Here is a 5,236-nt window from a genome sequence, read left to right as displayed (position 1 = left end):
GATGTCCCATCCTCCTCCAGGGAAGATCGCCATCAATGAGGGCATTCTCCAGGCTGGGTTCCGCTTTCCCCTTTCGGACTTAGTCGTGTAGGTACTCCGGGGTTTAAGAGTTGCGCCGACGCAACTGGTGCCGAACTCGTGGCGTGCCCTGACGGTCTTCCAGGTTCTCTGCCGCATGCACGAGATTCCCGCCACTCTGAATGTTTTTTGGGAGTTCTACAGCCTGAGTGGCCACCCCCAGGACAAAGGGTGGTGGTGCTTTGCGGCGCGGCGAGGGTGCGGCCTCGTCAAAGAGGCTCCTTCCTCCATTCACGGCTGGAAGGAGCGTTTCTTCTTCATCGATGTAGATCCCTCTTGGGAAATCAGGGCGACCTGGGAGACGCCGATGAAGTCCCCGATCGGCCTATCGAGACTGTCGAGGGAGGAATCCGATGGCTTGGCCGCCTTGAAGGGGTTGGTTGCCGAGGGCCAGCTCCCCCCGGTGGCCCGCCTTATTTCCGAGGATACCTTGGTGAATGTCGGTCTGAGCTCGGTCCCCACCGACCGTGAGCCCGCCACCATTTCTTTTTTGACTCTTTTCTCCTCTTTCGTCTCGTTTTTTCCTTCGGTTTCTCAGCCCTCGACCATCTCGTTCTTGTTGCAGAGATTGACGACGTCATGCGGTCGGACAAGGGACCGGCTGTTGGTAGGTCGTCCCTACTGGAAGCGGTCCGGAGGAGGAAACGAGCTCCTCCGAGCGGGGCCCCGCCGGCGAAGAAGTCCCGCATGGAGGTGCCTGCGACGCCGACCGACGAGTCCGGGCCCACCGATCAGGGAGACGCCGTGGGCACGGACCGGCAGCTGACGCTGTATCAGCCCTCCGGTGGTGAGACTGCCGCTATTCCGGAGGTATCATCCGAGCCCGCTCGAGACGGACGGGTCGGACGTGATCGGTCCCCGGCCCGGCCTTCGACTCAGCCGGCTCCTGATGATCCGAGGAGGGACGCGCCGAGGCCCCGGCCGAGCAGGGCCCTATCAATTCCTGGAGTGACCCCCGCCCCGAGCACAATCAGCAGGACTCTTCCCCAGGCGATGGATAAGGGTAAGGCTGCAGAACCACCATCCGGCTCCGGAAAGAAATCGGGGTCGGCCTTCACTACCGATGGCGCCCGAAACCTCATCGAAACAGTGCTGCTGGAGAAGGACCGTCGGCGGGTCCGGGAGTTGGGGGTCTCTGACGTCGGGGCTGCCAGCTGTGTCTGTCTCATGTCGGTGAGTGTTCTTCTGGCCGCTTTTCACCATTTATTAGCTCTGTTGTTCTCCGCCTGACGCCCTCACTTTTCCTATCTCTTAGCTCGCCCAGTACATGATCCGTCTAGAGGAGTGCTACAAGGAACAGGCGGGGCTTCTGGCGAAGGCCGAGGACCGACTGAAAGCAGTGGAAGAGGGAGGCCAGGCTGTGGCGGGCAGGACGACCGGGGACCTCGAGGCGAGGCTCCGGGAGGCCGAAGAGCAGGCACTCGGCTTCGCCGCCCTCGAGAAGCAACTGTTGGAAGCTCGGGAGCAACTCAAAGTCGCCTCGGGCCTCGAAAGCAGGGTTAAGAAGGCGGAGGAACGAGCTGAAAAGCAGTCCCGGAAGGTCGCGGGCTATCGAGAGAGGTGGGAGAAGGCTCAGCGGTCTGCCGACAGCGCCCGCAACCGAACCCGGTCTCTTGAAGCCAAACTGGGCGAATTGGAGTCAGCCTTGGAGAGGTCCCGCGCGAACGACCAAGAGCTCCGTTCGCGCCTGGAGGAAGCTGAGGCCGCTCGCACTGCTGCCGAGGCGGAGCGTAAGGAGGCTCAGGCTAATCTGCTGAGGGTCTCCTCCGAGGCTGAGGACCGGATTGTGGCGAAGGTCTTGGAGGCTAAGGCTCAGATTACGGAGCGAACAGAGGCGGCGCTGACCGAGAAGAGTGCGGAGATCGGGCGCCAGGCGGTACAGGCTTATCGTCAGTCCGCCGAGTTCACCCGTGATATGTCGGAGGCGGTACGGGCCTATCGTCAGTCTGACGAGTTCGTCCGTGACGCGTCGGACGCGGGGTCCGAATCCTTCATCTTAGGCTTCGAGGAGGGCCTGGCAAGGGTGTCGGCTAAGTACCCCGAAGTTGACCTGAGTGGGATTTCCCTTCTCGACTCCTCTCCGGCGCCATCGCCTGCTGATTCTCCTACCGCCTCCCTACCCCCTGCGGACGAGCCCGACGCTCCCGACCCGGGGGTTCCTCCAAGCTGACCTCTTGTACCTTTCGTTGTCCTCTTTTTTTGTATGTCGGCATTTTGCCAAATTGTATGGGCCTTGGCCCTGAAACAATGAAAATTAATACAAGTCGAATGTTTCTTCATCTCGCTTTCGTCCTCCTCTTCTTTTTTTTTTCTTTTTAACCCTTGGCAGCGTCTTGCCGACTCCTGACTCTCGAAGTTCTTCCGGCCCTAAGCCAGGCATCCGAGGGTTAGGCCTCAGGAAATTCTTCCGGCGCTAAGCCAGGCATCCGAGGGTTAGGCCTCAGAAAATTCTTCCGGCACTAAGCCAGGCATCCGAGGGTTAGGCCTCAGGAAATTCTTCCGGCGCTAAGCCAGGCATCCGAGGGTTAGGCCTCAGGAAATTCTTCCGGCGCTAAGCCAGGCATCCGAGGGTTAGGCCTTAGGAAATTCTTCCGGCGCTAAGCCAGGCATCCGAGGGTTAGGCCTCAGGAAATTCTTCCGGCGCTAAGCCAGGCATCCGAGGGTTAGGCCTCAGGAAATTCTTCCGGCGCTAAGCCAGGCATCCGAGGGTTAGGCCTCAGGAAATTCTTCCGGCACTAAGCCAGGCATCCGAGGGTTAGGCCTCAGGAAATTCTTCCGGCGCTAAGCCAGGCATCCGAGGGTTAGGCCTCAGAAAATTCTTCCGGCACTAAGCCAGGCATCCGAGGGTTAGGCCTCAGGAAATTCTTCCGGCACTAAGCCAGGCATCCGAGGGTTAGGCCTCAGGAAATTCTTCCGGCGCTAAGCCAGGCATCCGAGGTTTAGGCCTCAGGAAATTCTTCCGGCACTAAGCCAGGCATCCGAGGGTTAGGCCTCAGGAAATTCTTCCGGCACTAAGCCAGGCATCCGAGGGTTAGGCCTCAGGAAATTCTTCCGGCGCTAAGCCAGGCATCCGAGGGTTAGGCCTCAGGAAATTCTTCCGGCGCTAAGCCAGGCATCCGAGGGTTAGGCCTCAGGAAATTCTTCCGGCGCTAAGCCAGGCATCCGAGGGTTAGGCCTCAGGAAATTCTTCCGGCGCTAAGCCAGGCATCCGAGGGTTAGGCCTCAGGAAATTCTTCCGGCACTAAGCCAGGCATCCGAGGGTTAGGCCTCAGAAAATTCTTTCGGTACTAAGCCAGGCATCCGAGGGTTAGGCCTCAGAAAATTCTTCCGGCGCTAAGCCAGGCATCCGAGGGTTAGGCCTCAGGAAATTCTTCCGGCGCTAAGCCAGGCATCCGAGGGTTAGGCCTCAGGAAATTCTTCCGGCGCTAAGCCAGGCATCCGAGGGTTAGGCCTCAGGAAATTCTTCCGGCGCTAAGCCAGGCATCCGAGGGTTAGGCCTCAGGAAATTCTTCCGGCACTAAGCCAGGCATCCGAAGGTTAGGCCTCAGGAAATTCTTCCGGCGCTAAGCCAGGCATCCGAGGGTTAGGCCTCAAGAAATTCTTCCGGCACTAAGCCAGGCATCCGAGGGTTAGGCCTCAGGAAATTCCGCTCGTTGGTCGGCCAAGGCTGGCGCAAGCCAAGGCGACCGGTCGGGGCTTCAGGCTAGTCTGCTCCCGGGATGATCATCGGGTTAGCCTGGCATCCGAGGGCCGAGCCTCGGGAGATTCCGCTCGTTGGTCGGCCAAGGCTGGCGCAAGCCAAGGCGACCGGTCGGGGCTTCAGGCTAGTCTGCTCCCGGGATGGTCATCGGGTTAGCCTGGCATCCGAGGGCCGAGCCTCGGGAGATTCCGCTCGTTGGTCGACCAAGGCTGGCGCAAGCCGAGGCGACCGGTCGGGGCTTCAGGCTAGTCTGCTCCCGGGATGGTCATCGAGTTAGCCTGGCATCCGAGGGCCGAGCCTCGGGAGATTCCGCTCGTTGGTCGGCCAAGGCTGGCGCAAGCCGAGGCGACCGGTCGGGGCTTCAGGCTAGTCTGGTCCCGGGATGGTCATCGGGTTAGCCTGGCATCCGAGGGCCGAGCCTCGGGAGATTCCGCTCGTTGGTCGGCCAAGGCTGGCGCAAGCCGAGGCGACCGGTCGGGGCTTCAGGCTAGTCTGCTCCCGGGATGGTCATCGGGTTAGCCTGGCATCCGAGGGCCGAGCCTCGGGAGATTCCGCTCGTTGGTCGGCCAAGGCTGGCGCAAGCCAAGGCGACCGGTCGGGGCTTCAGGCTAGTCTGCTCCCGGGATGATCATCGGGTTAGCCTGGCATCCGAGGGCCGTGCCTCGGAAAATTCCGCTCGTTGGTCGGCCAAGGCTGGCGCAAGCCGAGGCGACCGGTCGGGGCTTCAGGCTAGTCTGCTCCCGGGATGGTCATCGGGTTAGCCTGGCATCCGAGGGCCGTGCTTCGGGAAATTCCGCTCGTTGGCCATGCGCCTGTCGCTTGCAGCCCGACGGGGTTTCTCCGTGGCCAGCTGCGATCGTGTTTCTCCTCTTCCCCAAGCGTTGCCTGGGGAACACCAGAAGGGCATTAAACGCTAATTGATGCGTTACCTAGGAAATCGGATCGCCAGTTGCTGCTTGCGAGGAGTGTCAGTTAAGCGGCCGCGATGCGCGCGTTCTTCGAAGCGGATGCGGCCTGGGCGCGAGCGGAGATACGTGGACCTAGGGGTACAGGCCACCTGGAGTGTCCTGCACAAAAAATGCGATTAAGGAGAATGACGCTTAGGAAATCGCGGGAAGATACGCCTTGAGAGCCGGATCGGCTCCGGATTCAATGCGCCCGCATTTATTGGAGTCACCCGTATCGGAACGACCGGGGGGCCGCAGTTTGGCTATAAATATAGGTGCAGGTGCGATGGAGCCTGCCAAGCCGGAGCTGTTCAAGTTGCCATGAATCGTGGACCTTCTCTCTGGCGCATGGCTGAGAGACTCCTGCCGAAGGAACGGGAGGCGCGCCCCTCGCGACTTCAGCCAACTAGCCGTTTCATCTGGGATCAGCAAGGAGGGTCTCCCCGGCGGAACTCCGCTCTAGGCGTTTCATCCGGGATCACATCTCCCCTCCTTGAAGTTCAGCCTCCCG

Source organism: Phoenix dactylifera, chromosome 15 (assembly GCF_051530095.1).
Source record: "Phoenix dactylifera cultivar Ajwa chromosome 15, Ajwa_hap1_PhDact_Kaust_v1.1, whole genome shotgun sequence".
NCBI lineage: Eukaryota > Viridiplantae > Streptophyta > Magnoliopsida > Arecales > Arecaceae > Phoenix > Phoenix dactylifera.
Note: the sequence above shows the minus strand (reverse complement) of the source record.